Source organism: Rattus norvegicus, chromosome 16 (genome assembly GCF_036323735.1).
Source record: "Rattus norvegicus strain BN/NHsdMcwi chromosome 16, GRCr8, whole genome shotgun sequence".
Lineage (NCBI taxonomy): Eukaryota > Metazoa > Chordata > Mammalia > Rodentia > Muridae > Rattus > Rattus norvegicus.
Genome location: NC_086034.1, coordinates 71,967,191 through 71,987,187, shown reverse-complemented (window position 1 = coordinate 71,987,187; position 19,997 = coordinate 71,967,191). Strand labels below are relative to the sequence as shown.

The 19,997-nt window shown below is 47.3% G+C and overlaps 1 protein-coding gene across 10 annotated transcripts in view; it reads right to left on the bottom strand.

The window, feature by feature from the left end:
- Window positions 1-19,997, bottom strand: part of LOC120097505 (uncharacterized) — a 98,254-nt gene that overhangs the window by 45,176 nt on the left and 33,081 nt on the right. For 2 of the 10 annotated variants that reach the window (XM_063275888.1, XM_063275892.1), the window contains one exon: window positions 3,242-3,727. The exons of the other annotated variants lie outside the window; for them this stretch is intronic. The gene's annotated coding sequence lies outside the window, so the exon portion shown is untranslated. Of the gene's footprint in view, window positions 1-3,241; window positions 3,728-19,997 lie in introns of those variants that run through there. 10 annotated transcript variants of the gene reach the window in all.

Here is a 19,997-nt window from a genome sequence, read left to right as displayed (position 1 = left end):
TTTTACTGCTATGAACAGACACCATGACCAAGGCCACTCTTATAAGGATGACATTTAATTGGGGCTAGCTTACAGGTTCAGAGGTTCAGTCCAGTATCATCAAGGCGAGAGCATGGCAGTGTCCAGGCGGGCCCGTGGTGCAGGCAGAGCTGAGAGGTCTATGTCTTCATCTGAAGGCTGCTGGCCGAAGACTGACTTCCAGGCAGCTAGGATGAGGGTTTTAAAGCCCACAACCACAGTGACACACCTACTCCAACCAGGCCACACAACGCCAAATAGTGTCAGTCCCTGGGCCAAGCATATTCAAACCACCACAAGAAGGAAGAGGGTAAAATGAAGTGAAGGTTGAAGAACGATCACATAGAGAAGTGGCAGCAGCCATTAAAAAGCGGGGCATGGCTGGACCCCAAAAGAAGATGCTGTGAGCTGTAAGTGCTGGTGAAGTCCCGAGTAAAGAAACACTTGGGGGGTTGGGGATTTAGCTCAGTGGTAGAGCGCTTGCCTAGCAAGCACAAGGCCCTGGGTTCAGTCCCCAGCTCCTAAAAAAAGAAAAGAAAAAAAAAGAAACACTTGGAGTAGTATAATCCACAAAGTCTTCGAGGAGGCAGTAAGCATTGAGAGTAGGCAAGGCTGAGCTGGGCAGAATAGAGAGAGGGCCAGAATCAGTGCAGGACAATGGCATGGCACAAAGACAAAGAGTAGGAACAAAACAGTGTATGTTGCTCGGTGACCCTTTTGAACTGACGTGGAGAGGAACAGAGGCAGATGAACTTGGAGAGGTGTTTGGTTCTACTGAATATTAACTGATATTGTTGAAGATCTGGTTGTGTGGAAAATTACCTCCCATAAACACAAGTCCGCCCTCAGCGACAGGATGCCCTGTATCAGTGTATTCTACACACATTTGCCCAGAGGGAGAGAAAAGAGGGGTGGGAGGGGCCATCTGAACATGGTTAACGGGCACGCCGTAGAATCGTTTATGCTAGTCTCTTTTTTTTTCCTCCTAGGGAGTATTAAACCAGTGTGACACATTTAGCAGCAGACCCTGCTCCCTCTCAGGCAAAATTGGTGCAGGAAGTGGGGCCAGGGAGAGGAAGGTGGAGAAATGCAGTCTCTCCTCCAGTTTGACAGAGAGTGTTTGAACTCCGTGTGAAGGTCAGACATTTGTATTGGGGATGAATAGAGGACCGCCATAATGCAGAGCAGACAAAGTGTAAGATATACGTTTTTCTTTTTCACATTATACTATTTTATGAGACATTGGTGTAGACGTAGCAAACAGGGATCCTAGCTGGAGCCTTCCAGAGTTGGCAGATTTATTACCAAATTTAAAAAAAAAAATGAAAACACTTCAGCTGTCTGGCCAGGTAGAAGGGATTATCTGTACTTGAAAGAAACCAGACGGAATGGACTCGCACTAACTGCACGCGGGGCCTCGCTCTGCCCATAGCTCTGTACAGGTCTCAGTAGCTTAAACCAACTGCTGATTCTCCACCAGATCTAAGTCCCTCAGCCTGGCTCTGAGTCTGTCATTCTTAATGCCTGTCTGACAGGGGCCAAGTTACAAGCCTCATATAGACTTTTATCAGCCATGGTGGGGAGGCAAGGTGGGAAAGGGCACAGGCTTTAGAAAGCACTGCCTGTTGGGACACTTAAAGCATTCCAGACTTGCCAGGAAGGCCCCAGTCAAAGTCACCTGTCCTAGGACCTTGGCTTGGGCTATTCTGCACCATGGGCCACTACAGTTTGCAAATGTTCTTCTACCCTCTCATCCCTGATGACCAATTTCCAATCAACAGAGTTTCTTAGAGTCTTCCAATATAGCCAGTACTGTGCTGAGCACAGGAAGTGAAATGTAGCTCCTCCCTAGGGACCCCGGTAGATCTAACAGGTATTTGCTTTTAGATTGTTCAGGGGGCTATGGCAATGTGCTGTAGGCTGGACCATTTATAAATAAGAAATTGCTTGGTCATAGTTCTAGAGATGAGAAGTCCAGTCAAGGGCTCAGCAGACTCCAGCGAGACACAGATGGGGACTTCTTGCTGTGTCCTTGTATGGCAGAGTAGAAACAAAAGGGTGCCCAGGAGGTTCTTTCATGAGATGCCATTCACCTTCACGAAGGCACCGATTCCTAATCCTATTGCACTGAGATGGGGTTTCAGCAAGTGAGTTTCAGGGGGAGGCAAACATAGCAACTGCCCTTCCAAGTCCCTGTCCAATTAGTAATAAGTGGATGGGTGGATGGATGGATGGATGGATGGATGGATGGATGGATGGATGGATAGATGGATTATCCATTAGACAGTTGCAGAAACTGTTCTAGCCCAAGGCTAAAAAGCCAAGAAACCCCTCCTTCCTGTCTTGCCCTCACCCCTTGTCTAGGGTTTCTGTTGCTGTAATAAAACATCATGACCAAGAAGCAAGTTGGGGAGGAAAGGGTTATTCAGCTTACACCTCCACATTGCTGTTCATCACCAAAGGAAGTCAGGACTGGAACTCACACAGGGCAGGAACCTGGAGGCAGGAGCTGATGCAAAAGACAGAGAGGGGTACTACTTGCTGGATTGCTTGCTCTGGCTTTCTCAGCTTGCCTTCTTACTGAACCCAGGACTACCAGCCCAGGGATGGCACCATTACCATATGCTGGGCCCTCCTACCCTTGATCACTAACTGAGAAAATGCCTTACAGTTGGATCTCGTGGAGGCATTTCCTCAAACTGAGGCTCCTTTCTCAGTGATAACTCAAGCTTGTGTCAAATTGACACCCCAAACCAGCCAGTACACCCTTCCAGCCATCCTTGGAACACAGCTTCCTCCTATGTCCCAGGAACTGTAGGGCAGCATGACTATTAAGGTCATGTGACCCATGGGAGTGGTAGAAGAGAGTCTTCTTGGATCAGATGATCCAATCTCCTACTTCCTAGTACCTGAGATGACCGCCTGCTTATTGCTTCTTGTAGCTTGTCTGGAGGTCGGCTCTTCCCAATCCTGACCTTGTAAGACCATTAACCCTTGGCTTCCTCTGGAAACTGAGATCCATTTGCCCTTAGCTACGCCTCAGTTCCCAAGACCTTTGCAAGAAGAGAGCCTCTGTTTTGCCATCCAGGCACCACTGCAAACGTCCCTCCTCTTGCTTCTCCTCCATGTCATCCAACTCCACACTCCTCCTCCCATTTTAGCACCCAGAGAAAAGAGAGATTCATGTTCGCGGCATGCTTTGAGGAGGAAAACAGTCAAGTACTTTCCAACCAGAAGAAAGCAACTTTAATTGAAAAGTGAAATCACAGATTACACACAAATCTTTGTTGGCAAATTTCAATTACTGACAGCAGTCAACGCGTGGTCCAGCTAAGCACCTTTGGGACACTTCCCTTAGTGCTTCCCTAAGATGTGCACACTGCCTTCAGATGTAGCCTGAGAGATGTCCTGCTGCAGAGTGAGCCCTTAGGAGAGCACCTTGTGAGCTTAGGTTCTGGCTTCCTGGCACCCTCACAGTCAGACCTTAAGTGAGATCATCTTGGCTGGCAAGGGGCCCTATTAGAACAAGAGGAGCAGTCCTGTCCAGTTTTCTATCTTTCAAATGTGATGGCTCAGTGGCTAAGAATACTAGTAGCTCTTCCAGAGGACCCACATTCGACTCCCAGAACTCATGCTGCAGCTCACGACCCTCTGGAACTCCATTTGGAGAAGATCCAATGTCGCCTTCTGACCTCCATGGACGCCGGGCCTGCAAGTGGTGCACAGACACATAGGCAGACTCTCACATTAAAGAAAGTAAAAATAATTTACAAAAGCAGGCACCAGCAAGTAAGAAGTTAGAAGACATTATAATAGCACCAATATCAAAAATCACACACCCAAGTAAGAGTGTCTTCCCTTTGCATACTATTTTAGAAACAAGAAAGCAGGTTCAGAATGCCTCTTAGTGTTACCCAAGCACCCAGGTTATACACACACCCAGAACAAGACTGTTCAGTGTGCATGGTTAAGTCTGGATCACATTCATCCATTCTCGGCATATCTAGTGGTGATGAGGTTGTCTCTATCCCAGCCGTCCATGCTCCATCCCCATCTTCCACATGTGGATGGCTGTGTCACTATCACGTGCTAATCAGGATGCTTTACCCACCACACCGCATGAAGATTTACCATACACATGAAGACACTAAGGACTGTGACCACGAGATTAAAAACACAGCCGCTCTTCCCCAGCTGTGGCTCACATCCTGGAAGCATTCTGACTAGTTTACATAGTGGGTGTGCCTACCTCCCAAGAAAGCTTAGGAGAGTCTCTCCAAGAGTCCTGAAAATGCCTTAAAGGTAGGCTACCAGCGTAGCTCAAAGGTAGAGTACTGTCTAGGTTGTACAAAGTCCTGGGCTCAATCCCAGCACTATAAAAAACAAACAAAGAAAAAAACAAAAAAAAATGGCTTAAGAGAAGAACCGTGAGTAGAACCGATACATCTCTACTTTCCTGGGTAACTTCCCTTAGGATTTGTTTCAGTATCTATTATGGAAAGTAGCCCATATCTGATGGAAAACTCCATCATAACAGATATGGTTCTTATGCCGTGGGGACACAAGCATGAAGTTTCCCTGAATTAAATGGTGCTTCTAGAACATTTCCTCCCAGCAGAAGCATCTAGAACATTCCAAGGAGTGAGCTAAGAGATACCCATGCCCCTCCCATCACCAGCGTGGCTTTGAGATTTCCCCACTCTTGCCTAGGTCAGACCCATGTACCCTCTGCACATCTAGGAGTACAAGAAAGATGTCATTTGTAGGCCTGGCCCCATATAGTTCCATGAGTGCGGATAGCTTCCAAAGCCAGGGCCTCTGTCCCGCAGCCTGAGGAAGAAGCCAAGAGCAACCTGACAGCACCCTGGTAGAGAGCAAGTCCCTGTCAGCGGGGCCTGGGGCAGCCCAGCTAGGTTTGTCTCTCACTCCGACTCCTCATCTGCAGAGCATGTGGGTTCTCATGGCCTTATCTGCCAGATGGCTCCCAGAGGGGATGATTTATTAGGTGCAGAAAGCTCGCTGATAAATTTTACTGCAAGTCCCCGGCAGAAGACTGGGGGTAGCAAGAGCCCAGCACAGGCAGCTCTAATGGAAAGTGCCGTCACCAAAGAGCAAAGCATTATTTATGACTGTCTGTACTGCCGTTCGGGGGAAATTCATCATCGCCTCTCTGTTCCGTGCATGTGGGGACAGCGGCACTTGGAGGGGGGGAGGAGAGCAGGTGGGGAACAGAGCGTCACTGGGAATCTGCCAGTAGAGATCGAGGCCATATTTTCCCTGGGTGACCCAAGTCCCCTTGTCAAGCTCTGACCTACAAGTCCCCTCACTGCCCAGCTGCTCCCCCACAATCATCTCCACCCCCACCCTCTGCCATTAAAACAGAGCAGGGAGACAAATGGGGACTCCAACCTCTCTCTCTCTCTCTCTCTCTCTCTCTCTCTCTCTCTCTCTCTCTCTCTCTGTAGATTCTTGAACATCTGCCCAAGTAAGAATGCCCCTGTGTGGAAGCAGAGGGTCAGATCAAATGACCATTCTGGTCCTCCATAGCTTAGGGCAGGAAAGGGGGCATTTGACTCAACTACTGCCGAAAAGAATGGAGCTGTGGAGCAGGACAGTGACCCTACCCGTGTCACTGCAGTCAGAAGCCTGCAGCTCTAGAGGCTGGAGTCCCTGGTGGGCCTTAAACTGCTTTCTCTCCAAATGCCCAGCCCAGAGTGACGCCTACGACAGAACTCTGCCCCCATAGCCCACTGTATTGCAGCCTAGACTAGATAGAGACATCGGGAGCGGGGAACCTCTCCTAGCCTTTTAGCTGGTCCCCTTCCTGCCATGGGAACGGGTGAGATCCCAAGCCTTGTCCTTTCTTTGTGTGGATACGGAGCAGTTAAGAGAGCCTTGCCTTTGAACTACTCACATGTAGTTCAGTCTGTCTCCGCCATCTAAATAAGTGCTCCTTGAAGACATGCTGTGTGTCCCGTTCCCTCTCTTGCTCATCCCTAGTAAAGCTCCTGACACCATAGCATTGATGAATGCTTGATACTAAAGTGACGCCAGTAGACCCAGATAGACTGGGGTGACATCCCCCATGTGTTTTCAGGTGTCGGTCACCACGCTGGTATTCAAAGAATTGCAGAGGGCCTTGTCTCCACCCATGTATCACCTACCATGGCATAGAACCACACAAAGACTCAGGAGGGCTGGTCCCCAGTAGGCAGCAGTCACAAACACTCTTTGAGGACGTAACATGGTCCCAGGTAGACTCCACTGTTCACACGACGATTCCAGTCTGTCACTCTGTTCACGTCTGTACAGATTGGTACTCTAGAAAGGGCAAGGACAAGGAAACCTGTTCCTCATAAGAAGGCATCTATGGGAACATCACAGTGAGATCTGAGTTCGAGAACAATGATCCTCTATGGGTGGGTTCTGTTATTGTCCACACAGTGAAAATCGGAAAAGGTTTCTGTCAACTCGCTCACAGGCCTTGAGTTGAACCGTCTCTCTCATCCGGGAAATGAAGAAATAGGCCTGCATGCTCCACCAAGTCCCTTCAGCCTCACCCAGTCAGGCTGTGTCTCCTGAGCAGCACCAGTTAACTCTTTACCTGCTGGATGGTCAGTCAGCCTGGGGCAACCTCAGAGGTCCATCCACATGGGTCCTTCAACGACACACACTGTAAACTGAGCATCCAAACTATTCCACATAAAGCCATTTTGTGTGTATAGGCCAGGTTGTTTGTTGTGTTTCTTCCTTTAGTAACAATGGCAAGGGGGAGTCCTTTGGGGTTCATGATGAATGAAGTTGAACAAATGTGTTCCTATAAAAGCAGACAGATAATAGGCCTGAAAATCAACCTGGATTTCCTTCAAGCCCGTGGGAACACCAGAGTTTAAAACCACCATCACTGTATTTTGTAAGAGCACTTCACGGTTTTGACTTGATGTTTGCAAGGCTGATGCCTTTTGATTTGGATTCCAGCAAATCTCACCCAACAAAATATTTCTTAGAAATAGAAGTAACTGAGAAGTACTTTGAAGACAAACAACCTTGGGCTCAAAACTTGCATTTGTATCTTTCGATATTTAGACAAGTTACTTAGCATTTCTGGGCCCACATTTCCTTTTCTGGAAAGAGGGATCATTTGTTCATAGAACAGTGCTAGACAGAGTTATGTGGGACCACAGGGTAGTGCTCACACAGAACAAATATATCACAGGCAGTGCTAATTTTCATGGCTGCAAGTTACAGGAAGTCAAGTGCATTCACACGTTGATCCAATAGCCTCTGCCATGGCTTTAATATTTAATATTTTGTCCCCACTCACACTTGTGTGGGATCTAAATCCAATGTGTTGGCCTTGAGAGAAGGTGCTTACCAAGAGGTATTTGGGATTGCAGCAGGATAGACTAACTTCACCACACATGGCTCTCCCAAGCATGGAATTGTCCACCTTTCAGCCACGTGAGGTACAAAGTTTGTCCCTGTCAGCCCTCCTGCCATCCACTATGTCCAAGTACAGCAATAAGGCTCTTGACATATGTGAAATACAGACCAATTGTTCTGTCTTGATCACCAGAAAGAAACATTTTCTTCCTTCTCTATTCTTCTGAAAGTCAAGAGCAAACGACATCACGGCATCCTCGAATTGAACCATCTCTCATCAGGGAATGAAGAAGTTGACCTGCATGCTCTAACAAGTCCCTTCAGCCTCACCTAGTTTGGCTTCGCCTGGACAGCACTGGTAAACATTTTACCCACTAGATGGTCAGTCAGCCTGGAGCAAGCACACAGGCCCATCCTTTCAAAGGCACGCTATAAACTGGGCATCGAAGTTATTCCACATAAAATCATGTGCATTCTAAACACTGGTCAACACAAGTGTGGCACATGCTTTTCTAAAAGCCAGTCAGTCCCTTTGGAGATGTTGAGCTCGTTTCAAATTTCATGGAGTGCAAGTGTTTGTTGTTTTTCTTGATGCCGTGACAAACACCGGAGAAAAGCAACTTACAGAAGGGGGTGGGTCTTTAGCACACAGTTCGAGGGCACAGCTAGATCACCATGGCAACAGGACCAGGAAGCAACAGGTCTTACCGCATCCACACTTAGGAAACAGAGAGAAATGAAAACCCTCTGTGTTATTATTCGGACTAGGACCAGGGGATGGTGCCACCCACATCCAAAAGTGCCACATCATACCTTTCCGGGAACACCCGCACGAATACCAGAGTCATGTTGCCATAGTGATTCTAAGTCCTGTCTAACTAACAATCGATATTATCTACACAGAAAGGTAGCTCGCCTAGGAGAAATGAACATTGTGCTTTGTGCCAGCCATTCAAAAAAAAAAAAAGGACAAAAAGTAAATACTGTAGGTAAATAGCTGGCCATAGGTTCAAGGTCAGGTGTTAGACCCATTTCTAGGAGGATCAAATAGAGGGCTTAACAAGTGTGCCCAGTTCTAGGCTCCAAGATCAGAAATCCATAAATGAAATCCAGAAATCTGCACCACAAGCAAGTCAGAAGACTTGAAGGCAAGCCCATTGAGAGCCATCGATGGTTATGAACCAATGGTTATCCTTCTAAATATAAGCATACACACTCATGCAGGCATTCGCACGCACGCACGCACGCACACAGTACTGAGGACTAAGCCCCTGCGTGCCAGGCAGGCCCATCACTGCTTAGCTATGCACACAGCCCTGTTTTATTATATCTGATCACATATTTTCTGTCTCTCTGAAATCAATATTTATACAGTTAAATCTCAGGAAGGTCGGGGAAGCTGAAAACACCTTTGTGCTGCTCTCAAGGCCTCTGCCCCAGCTTCCGTCTGCATTTGGGCATTCTCACAGCTCTGAATATTTTTTTTTTAAGCTCTCTGCTTTCAGTATTGTGGTTTTCATAAAAACGCTCCTCGGTATTTAAGACAGTAGTAAAGTTTTAAGACTTCAAACAGAAAATCGCAAATAGAAGTTACGTGGCGTCGTAGAACTGAGTGATTGGCAGGGCTGCCTCAAATGCCCAGATGCTCTCTGTAGAGGTCTCGGCTCCTGTGAGGTACATAAGGTTCAATTAGTGATGTCTGGCAGAAGCACAAGTCAGGGATGCGGTTAGAAAAATGTCACTTCCTTCCAGATCCACTTCAAATCAAGAACCTGCAGAGGAGGAAGAGGTCTGAATTGATTTGCAAATGATATTCATGTGAAGTTTCCTCTTCGGTTTGTGTTGAGAGCTTTCTTCCTACTCCGGCTGTCTCCCTACCTAAGCTGAAATGTGTTCTAGAATCTGCATGTTCCTGGACCGAAGAAAGACGGAAACCATCCGAAATAAGACCAGAAAACTGTCAGAGAGGCCGGACTCCTGGTAATCACTGAATTTCAATGTAGATAAAGGCGTCTTGAACTATTCCTTCTCTCTTGAATGTTCCACTTTCCTGTATGTGTGTGAGTGTGTGTGTGCTAAAGTGTGTGTATGTGTGGTGTGTGAGTGTGTGCAGGTGTGTGTGCATGTGTGTATGCTAGAGTGTGTGCAAATATGTGTGTGAGTGTGTGTGAGTGAGTGTGTGTATGTGTGGTGTGTAAGTGTGTGTGTGTGTGTGTGTGTGTGTGCCTTGAAAAGAAGAGTACTGGGATTACAGGCACATGCCACATGTCTAGCCCTCTGTGTGTCTTTATTATAACCCGGTCAATCCTTTAGATCCGAATCCAGGTCTGCCTGCTCCCCAACAAAAGATCTAACATTTCTCTCTCTAGTAGAATTACTCCTTCAAGCCATTATCGACTTCACAAAAGCATCCTTCACCGTATCCCTCTCTGTCCTGTTGCCCAGGTGGTTATGTGTCACCTCCCTGTTGCCCTAAGCTTTGAGCCTTACCAAATAGGGCAGGGCTGTGTTCCCCACTACGGGGTCAGGGTAACAGGTCATTTCACAAGCAGTTCGATGGGTATCTCTTTGTTTTGTAAAACTAAGAAAATAAGGTACAGAGTTGCTATGGTTTTGATACAATACACACACACACACACACACACACACACACACACACACACACCCTGTGTGTTTAAAGCTTGGGGCACTATTGGGAGGTAGAAGAAACTGTAGGAGATGGGGAGATGTCTTCCAGCCCTACTTGTCTCTAAGCAGTATATTGGGACCTCGGCCCCTCCCCGTTCCCCTGCCCCTCCCCTCCCCCTCTCCCTTTCCTTCCTCACCAGCTATAGATTAAAACCTCTAAAACTGGGAGTGAAGATAAATCTTCCCTATTTTTCACAGCAACAAAACAACGATAATTAATCCTCACAAAAATCCTGAAGGGAGCTATTAATACACAGTCTTTCAAAAAAGATAAAGAGAGGTTACAGAAATGTTAAGGGACTGGATGAAGAAGCAAAGCTTTTACATGAAAAAATTGGGATCTGAACTCAGATCTCTTGACTCCCGAGCTGTTTCTACTATTCCAGGATGCTACTTTTTAAAGCAGGTTTGGCCTCTTGGGGTCAAAGAGCTCATGTCAATACCTAGGTGGTCAAAGGGACTCCCAAGGGTCCTGTCCCTGATCCACAAACTCACATAAGGGTTGGTGCCTCCCACGTCTACCACTACCACCACCACCACCACCACCACCACCACCACCACATCCACCACCACCACATCCACCACCACCACATCCACCACATCCACCACATCCACCACATCCACCACCACCACATCCACCACATCCACCACCACCATAACCACCACCACCACATCCACCACATCTACCATCATCACCACCTCCACCACCACCACTGCCTCTGCTACCACTCCTGGAGCCAAGTCCTCTGAGGGACCCAGCCTCAGGGCGACTGTGACTGATGCCAACACAATCCCCCGTGCTCTAGGTTAAAGTGGAGCAACACACAGAAGAAAGGGTCAGAGGGCACCCTCACAGGCACACCCAAAGGGGTTTTCCATGTACAGAGGCAGAGAACAGAGAGATCTGTCCCGCGTGTGCTCTCGTTATGCTGGTCCCCTGCGTAGGAAGAGATGAGGATGAATGAGGTAATATACCTGAAGAGTTTTGAGAGCTTCCTTAAGTGCAGCATAAACAGCATCACAATGGAGCTGCTGATGCTGATGTTATCAGCGGTGATGATGGGGACGACATCCACGGCCATAACTTAAGGGAATGTTCAAAATGAGAAGGCGCCGCCGAAGTCAATCCACTGAACTTTATTTAGAAGAGAGGCTGCTAATAAAAATGTTATGGGAATGTGAACTCTTGGGAAATAATGATGATTTTCTCCTATTAAAAGGCTCATCAGACCCACTTCCAAAGTACAGCTCGGTTACTTGTGGGCTCTTTGACACTGGGTGCAACAAGGCCTCTGTTTAAGAAGCAGCAGTGGCTGCTGTCCCTCCATGTGCTAAAGCCCTGAGCTCTGAAGAGGGAGACCTTAGCTTCCAGCCCTCCTGAATGGCACTTCCATCTCCTGAGTGGGCGAGCATGAGTGAAGCATTTTTCTGATATTTTTCTCTTCTCCCCTCTCATCCCCCACCGGCAGCTGCTGTATAGCTTGAGTTTAGAGTCCTTAATAACGGAACAGAAATGGACTGGAACTACATTCTCAGAGGTCCGCAGAGTTCCTGTCCAGAGACAAGTCTACTCAAGCACAGGGACCCAACGAGGAGCAACTATGGAGGCACCGCTACAGCATGGTGCATGGTCTGACCCCGGGCTGCTCACCTTGCCCAGTGAGGGGATGAAGATGTAGACTAGGAAGAAACTAGGAGGAGACACAGCAACTGTTATTCCAAACAGTGTGGGAGCTTAGCTGAGAGACACTGGGGCCTCATCCTGGGCCCCACAGTAATTGATTATCGCCATTGACCTCCTCTTTAGCTGACAGTAGGATCAAGGAGAATACTTGAATGTCAATTTTGAGAGTCTGAAAATGACCACTTGCTGATGATGCACCTTAATTCTGGATTCTTGAAAATATCACCCCTCATCCTGCCCGTGCCCAATACTACCATGAAGTTGTGGGTTCCAAGGACAGAGGAAGAATGAGGTAGGCTATAGATGAAAACTCCCCATCTGTGTCTTTCCTAAAGGATGAGGATTGCTACCATAACCTGTTTAACAAGGAGAGGTCACGGCAGAAAGCTGGACTGCTCACGAACAGCTGGGGGCTGCAGACACTGAAGTCAGCCACAGGACGAACGTGACAGATTTCTGCAACCTTCTTGCACAAGAGAGGCTAAACCTTGACTGGTAACAGAAAGTTCTCCACCCACGCTGTGGTGCCCTGAGGGTGCCATTTCATGGTATTTGTAGAAAAAAAGAGAACCTGCTTTCTGCTCTTCCAGATTCTGAGTTCCACCGTAGGAACTCAGTGTGAGAGCATTTCTCGATCTTACTGAGAGAGTCGAGAAATGTCCATGTATCTGTATGCTTTTCCTGGTGGTAATTCAAACCAGTTTCTATCCAGGCCTCCCTGTTCCTGTCAATGGATCAAAGTGTCCCCAAGATCTCAGTCTTCCCTCTCCCTGTCCCTGAGCCTGGCCTTGTGTCTGCACAAGAGTGATCAGTGTGTCATAGCAGATAAGTGTTTCTTCCAGAGTAAAGTGACTTGCTCTCAAGGAGGAGGCTGGGCAAGGACCACAGGGGCCACCACCCAATTTACATCCCAAACCAGGATTTTCAACCATTTCTTAAAGCGTCTAGATGCAGCTTCCTGAGAGGCAACTTTCTATCCAGGTGACTGACAGCCCATTTCAATAAATTCTTAAGGGAAAAAGCAATAGTATCTAAGCAAGCTTGTAATTTGGGGGGAAGTTTAGAATTCCACAGCTCCACCCAGGCAGGCTAAGGTATGACTCATTTCCCACACTTTTCATCAAAAAAAAAAAAAAAAAGTAACAGTAGATCAAAAAGGAGAGAACAAATAAAATCAATTTATGAGATAGTCATGCTTCATCTAGAAATAGCATTTAGTCAATGGGTCTCAAATGCTGCTACTCCACCCTCCCAACCATCTACACACACACACACACACACACGAACGCATACACACACACACACACACACACATGCACACACGCATGCGCAGATGCACACACAAACACACACACACACACACATACACAAACATACTGTGCAGTACTGTAGGTCTTACGGGTCAGCTATGACACTCCCTCCCATGTGGTCTTTCAGTTTTGGAGTGGAACTGTTGGGGTAGAAATCTCGGCTCCTATCCCGACAAACCACACCAAATCAACATGGTTCCACATGGAAAGGTTTAATGAGAGAAGAGGAGTAAAAGCCGGCCATGAGCACGTAGAGGGGAAGGGCAGAGGGGAATGAGGAGAGAAGGGACAAAGGGGAAGAGGGCAAGAGGGCAAGAGCAAGAGGCAAGAGAGCAACAGAAGAGAGAGTAAGAAAATGAGGGGGCAAGCAGCCCCTTTTATAGTGAGTCAGGCATACTTGGCTGTTGCCAGGTAACTGTGGGGGTGGAGCTTAGACAGAATGCAACAGGAAGTGGTTGTTTTTTTTCTTAGAAAAAAAAGTGGAGGAGAGGGGGGAAGGCGGGGGGGGGGTGTGTTACCAGGTAAACAGGAGGTGGTGGGTTCCAATGCTGAGCATGAGGAAGACATCTGGTCTTCCAGCCACAGTGACCTCCAAGCCTGCTAAGGTCTGGTTACCAACGTAACAGTATAGATTATCCATCTAACTCCTGAAGGTGGGCAGATTAGATCATAGTGTTGGAAAACACCAACTACTATCGTGTAAGCTAGCCATCATGAAATGGAGAGGCAGGATCGTGTCCAAGTCACTAAAACCTAAGGATAGAATTGGGTCCTCAATGTCCCCAGTCTCCAAATTGCCACACAGGAGCCCACTGTCACCAGAACTCTCCAGGCATAGACGCCTCCTATCCCACTCTAGCTTGGATTGAGTTTGCAAGAAGCAAGTCTGGTTTAACCCTCTGTGGCACATTGGGTAGTACTTTTAACCCACAGTCAGGGGCCTCCAGCCATATGGAAACCCTGGCTGCAGTACACAGACCCCCACCCTCACCCCTGCTATAGCCCTGTCCTCCCCTACCTCGTGTCTGGGTAAAGTCCTCTGCTCAGCACGTGTGTAACTCAGAGCCATATGACACTGAAACGCTAAGTGAAGAGCAATTAACTTTTGCTTCTGAAAACCCACTTTAGTTTCCCATGACTCTTTGGGGGCCATTTCAGCTAAGCCAAACCTCCCGCACATTCTCCCTCAGCAATAAATTACCTTCCTGGCTTTAATTAGCTGCTGGAGCGCAAAGCAGGGCTGGGTGCTGACGGGGCAGCTTTCCCCACAGGTCCCATTCTGTCATACTCCAGGAGAATGTCAGCTACAGGAGCTGCCCGTGCCTGAATGGAAACACTGCAGGACCCTCACCTGCCCACAGGTGTCAGGGGAAAGCCTAAAACCTACATCTAATAGAGGCTATCTTCTAACAGAACTTGTTGGGAACTTGGGGTCTTGGGCTCCCAATGCAGAGCTCTTGGCTTTTGTCCTATCATGTGTATACTAGCCCTAGGTATGTACAGTCTTCACCTTCTTTATTCTTCTATGGGAGAAATTGCCAGCAGAATTTAACATGCAAGCTTCCCAGGAAATTATTCTGTACAGTTGTGAGCTAAGCCTGAATCAGAATGGGTAAATCAATCTCTCTCTCTCTCTCTCTCTCTCTCTCTCTCTCTCTCTCTCTCTCTCTCTAAATCAGATATTTTTTATTTACATTTCAAATGTTATCCCCTTTCCTGGTTCCCTGTCCATAAACCCCCCTATCCCAACCCCTTCCCCTTCTTCTATGAGGGTGCTCCTCCTCCATGGGTAAATCTCTTAAGATGTGATTTTCATCATATCTGCGGGCCAAAATGGTAGGGGCTGGGAAAGAAGTGAGAAGGTAATCAGAATCCCCAAGGTCACTTCTAAACCCCAGTTTTAAAACCAGAGGTGCACCAACCCTACCTCTACCCAGGGTGTGACTCTCAGTTAGTCCTTCTCATAGTCCTCCTACCTGTGAGAAAGTGAGGCTGTCTCCCACAGCTGCCCTCTGAACTGCTGTGCACGTGTGTGCTGCTGCGTGTAGCGTGTTGAAGAGTAGAAAAGTCAACTCAAAGCTAGACCTCAGAGCATGTTTCCTGCTTAGTGGAGTCTGAACCCACCTCTGGGTGAGACAGCTTCCACAGGGGCCTGGGTCTCTGTCCATCTGGAAAGAGGGTTCACTTTTCACCAGAGAGCATCTGGAAAGGACAATAACCTGGTTTCCTTCTGTGAGGGTCATTTGTGCAAATGGCATGTTCTTAGGGTCCCAGCAGACACCTCTATCAATAACTCCCACCCCTTTCCCCAAAGCCCAACTGCCCCAGAGTCTGCTTCCCTCTTCCTTTCTTTTGTTGAGATTTCTTTTTCTCTCTTTTTTTAAACAAGGAAGTCCTAGAGCCAGGCTTTGCTTGTCGCCCTAAGGCCGGTGACAGGCCTATGGGTCCACACAGTCCTCTGATTAAGGCTGTGAGAGCATCATGCAGGGCGCTGAGCCCCAGCAAATCTCCTCTGTGATCTCCCCTGTGCCTCCCCAATTAACAGGCAGCCTGTCAGCTCAGGCTGGGCGGAGGCGCGGGAGGTGGAGGCCAGCAGGCAGGTACCCGCTGTCACAGCCGCCAGACAGCAGAGCTCCGTTTTCCACCCTGCCTGCCGGCACCGCCCCCGCTGTCTGAGTCTTCTTCCCTAGCCTGTCACACACCCTACGCTGTGAGAAGTGAGCAATTCCCTCAGCTGATACTTCTCCCTGAGTCCCTGAGGGTGGCCTGGTGCCTAAAGGGGACTAAGAGTCAGCCTTCAGCCTGTCTCTTCACCAAGGGATCTCTCAAAATGATCTGTAGCAGAGGCACCGACCCAGAGACCCACAGAGCCTCCCAAAGTAAGGACCTTATTTGATAACAAGGACAAGGGGTGCAGTCACTGGCATGGCCGTTCCTCACTCAAGTGACCAGGGCCCGAGTGAAACAATGTTTTCTTTGGAAAGATCACCTGCCATGCTTTCTCCGAACCTCATGATGCCTTCTCCACAAACAATTATGGGGAGCTGCCTTTCAGAAGGGCTTGATGGTCCTACCCCTGAGCTGAGGGGCAATGTTCATAGGAGCCACTGTTGTGCCAGAACCTTTAGGAAATGAATGCCTCGTGATCTGTCTCACATCTGTCTAGAAAGAAATCCACCCTCCCATGCACATATATGTATATCTGACCATATCAATGGACACTGGGGCAGAGCATGTGTGTTCCTACAAATGGGGAAATCACTTGGGATGTGTCAGTGTAAGGAGAGGAAAGACCGTGGACCACACAGGCATGGGATGCAGGAGAATGAAAAGTGAGGCCGAACTCAGTAGTTCCCAAAATGAAGGAACCACCCTTAATGGTCTTTCTATTCCTGATGACAACCACAGCAGACACTCTCACATCTGCTAAGTGAAGCAGAATCTTCTAAACTCTTCTACAACAGATAGGATGTGTTCTTCAGACCCTAAGCCAGCAGATCAGCTAGGGTCAACTCTGCAGAATGAATCACAAGGAAATAAGGAGGCAAAGAAAAGAAATGGAGATGCTAAAACAGACGAATGTAGCAGGGGCACACTAGAACCAAGCAAAAAACAAACAAACAAACAAATAAAAATATGGCCTCTCAATTCCAGACACTCTGGCATGTACAACAATGTTCTAGAACCTCTGGAGAACCATTGTGTTTCAAACTTTGTAAGACTGGTGCTGGAAGGACGGATGAATGGAAGAGAGAGAGGTTGTGTGTCCCAGAATGGTGACTCAGACAGATCAACCTAGTAAATGTCCATCTTCCCAAAGCAGTACCACCCTCCCTCTAAAGAATGCATAGTCACGGACATGTTGATAGACGTACTATTATCAAGGCAAGGAAGAATCTATATCAAAATCATTAATTATGATCCAATTTGTGCTTACGCTGTGAAATATACTCATTTGCCATCCCTTAATAGAGCCTTTGAGACTCTCAGGAAATGCTCAGAGGGGTGGAAATCCTGTATTTGAATTCCACACATGCCTTTTACCTCTGGGCTCGAAACTCAATCAATGCTTTAAAGGTGTTGATGCCAACATTCAAGCCACAGGGGTCTTCATTCCTCACAGTAGGCCTAAGCAAAGGCCTGGCTAGTAAATTTACTAACGTCTCTTCTAAGATTTGTGTGTGCATGTATACGCATAAGATATGTGGAGGTCTAGGTCATTCTATGGATGGAGTTAAGAGAAGAATAAAATGGCCCAGGCTAAGTTGAAGAAGAGAATAACCTCATTCCTCTCAAATGCCTAAGGCGTGGATGAAGGCCAGCTGTCTAGGAGTACAACCTAGGTCTTCGCTTTAGTCAAAGCACTGTGAACACAGGGCTTGAAAAGCAGCGTCCTCCCTTATTGCAGGCTCCAGGTCAGCAGTCCTGGCTCCAGAGAGCTTGAGTTGGAAGCTATCGTTTAAAAGTTCTTACTTTTGAACTCTAAAGGATTAGCATCCTTTAGAACACTTTGAAACTGGAAGTCCAATTAAATGACTTTTTTTTTATATGTTGTCCTAGCCATAGCATTTTTGTAACAGCAATAGAAAAGAAAGTAAGGTAGAAGTTGGTGCCTGGGAGTGGGGTGTTGCTATGACAGTAGACCTGACCATGTGGGTTTTCTGGAGGAATGGGGAAGACTGAGGGACTCTGGACTGGGAAAGTGGTTGAAGGCTGTATGTAGAGCTTAGTGACCACCATCGTTGGAGCTTGGAAGACAACAGTGCTAGGAGCAATGTGGACCCTGGAGACACAGCTCAAGGTTTCAGAGGGAAACAACATTAGCAACTGGACTAGAGACCAGTGTTGTGGTGTTTTCGTAAAGAATTCGGCTCTCTGCCTTCATCCTAAGTATTCACTGGAGCCTAAGTTGAAAATCAATTGACCAATATCTCTGGTGAAGGAAATTTTAAGGCAGCCCAATATTGAAATCTGTCGTGTGCTTATAAGTGATTAATTCTTTTTTAATTCTTCTCACATACATTACACCCAAACTGCAATGCCCTCTCCCTCCATTCCTTCAAACCCCTACACTACTTCCCATGCTGCCCCAGATCCTCCTCCATTTCCCTTCAGAAAAGATCAAGCCTTTCAAGGGTGTCAACGAATCATGACATAACTTACAATGAGGCTAAGCACAAACCCTCACATCAATGCTAGACAAGTCAACCCAGTAGGAGAGAAAGGGCCCCAAAAGCAGGCAAAAGAATCAGAGATAGCCCACTCTTTCCACTGCTAGGAGTCACGCAAGAACACCAAGCTACACAGCCATAAAATATAAGCAGAGAACCTAGTTCAGAACCATGCAGGCTCCTCGATTGTGACTTCTGTTTCTGTCTGTGAGCAGTGCTTAGTTGATTCTGTGGGCCATGTTCTCATGATGTCCTCACCCCCTCTGGCTCCTACAATCCTTCCTTCCCCTCTTCTGCAGGGTACCTTGGGCTATGCCCAGTAAACATTTGACTGTGGGTCTCTGCACCTGCTCCCATCAGTTGCTGGATGAAGCCTCTGTGATGATGGTTGGGCTAGGCACCAATCTAGGTATTGACATCAAAACAGACATATTGATCAGTGGGATTGAGTTAAGAACCCAGACATAAATTCACACACCCATGGACATCAGATTCCTTTTAATAAAGAAGAAATATACAATGGGGGGAAAAAAGCGCCCTCAACAAATGGTGCTGGTTTAATGCAATGTCTATGTGTAGAATATACACATATATACAATGCAAATAGATTCATATCTATCATCCTGCACAAAACTCAAGTCCAAGAGAATCAAAGACTTCAACATAAAACCAGCCACTCTGAACTTGATAGAGGAGAAAGTGGGGATCAGCCTTGAATGCATTGACAGAGGAGATAATTTCCTGAGTAGAATACAGGTAGGGCAGGCACTGGGATCAACAATTAATAAATAGCAATTGCTCTTAAGCAAGTCTACAATGAAAAAGAGCAAGTATAGCAAAAAAGACAGAATGAGCAGTTTGAAGAGAAAAGGAGCACCAGGAAATTTAGCATCAGAGGCATGGCTTGCCCTGAAAGAGATAAGGAGATTAAAAGGACCTGATCCATGTGAAGGGGAGGAAGGGGACGGTGCCCTCGGGGCAAGACCTGCACCATCTAAGCTTCTAACTTGTGAAAGGGAAAGTCCTAAAAGGTCTTGCTCCTAAAAAACAACAAACAAAGCTGCCTTAAATGTGACTCAAGGGTGTCAGGTTCTACCCCCACTAGGCAGCCAAGCTAATGCCCTGCAGGATACATAGGTAAAGGGGTTGCAGACCAGTCCTCTGAGGCCAGGCCTGTGGCAGGAGAGTTCCCATGCATAGCCCGAGAGGCAATTTTGTGAATCTATTGAAGTGAAGCCTGAAATGCCCTGAAAAACCTAAGACGTTGGAGATACCACAACCACGGGCTATCTGCCAAGGAGGGGAGGGAGGGAGGGAGGGAGGGCGGGAGGGAAGGAGAGAGAGAGAGAGAGAGAGAGAGAGAGAGAGAGAGAGAGAGAGAGAGAGAGAGATCCTTCAGACCGCAAAGCTGGAAGGCAAGAATCATCTAAGATCTCTGGCATCAGACAGAGAGCTAAGATTGGGATTTCCCTGTGACATTTGAATCTTGCTTTGGTCCAGTATTTCCTTACTATGCCCACATCCCTCCCTTTTGAAATAGTGATGTATATTGTTTCGTTGCATGCTGAAAGTACGTGGTTTACTTTTTGTTTTACAGGCAGTTATAATTAAGAGATTGCCTTGAATCTTAAGAAGAGAGTTTTGACTTTTAAGCTTTGCGAAGACTATGAAAGACTACAGGGATATTTAAAGTTGAATTAAATACTTCCTGTACTATGATATGGCCACAAGTCAATGGGGGCC